Raw genomic sequence first — 516 nt, 5'->3', positions numbered from 1 at the left:
CTCTTGCTCAGGCTGGTTTCGAACTCCTGAGCTCAAACGATCCGCCCGCCTCGGCCTCCCAGAGAGCTAGGATTACAGGCATGAGCCACCGCGCCCAGCCGGGGCTGCCACTTTGACAGGATGGCCAGGGAGGCCTCACTAAGAAAGTGACATTATTTTTTTTTACTAGTTTTTCCCCCTCCCCTTCTCTTTCGCTAGAGAAGGTGACATTTGAGTAAAGACTGAAGGAGGTGAGGGCGGGGGACGAGCGTTCCAGGCAGATGGAGCAGCCGGCGCAAGGCCTGAGCTGGGAATGTTCTGGCGTGTGCGAGGAAGAGTAAGGAGGCCCGTGAGGGCGAGCGAGGGGACAGTAGGAGGAGGGGAGGCAGGGAGGGGACGGGCAGACTGTTGGAGCCTCGTGGGCCCCGCGACTTTGGCTTTCATCACAGGCTGTGGATGTGGGCGGGGGAGGGGATGCGAGGTGGCTCAGGTGGCCACAGGATCCCTCTGGATGCATGTGAGGGGCAGAGCAGACCG

This window comes from Propithecus coquereli, unplaced genomic scaffold (assembly GCF_000956105.1).
Source record: "Propithecus coquereli isolate 6110/MARCELLA unplaced genomic scaffold, Pcoq_1.0 Scaffold9417, whole genome shotgun sequence".
In the NCBI taxonomy this organism is placed as follows: Eukaryota; Metazoa; Chordata; class Mammalia; order Primates; family Indriidae; genus Propithecus; species Propithecus coquereli.
This window is presented reverse-complemented; position numbering follows the sequence as displayed.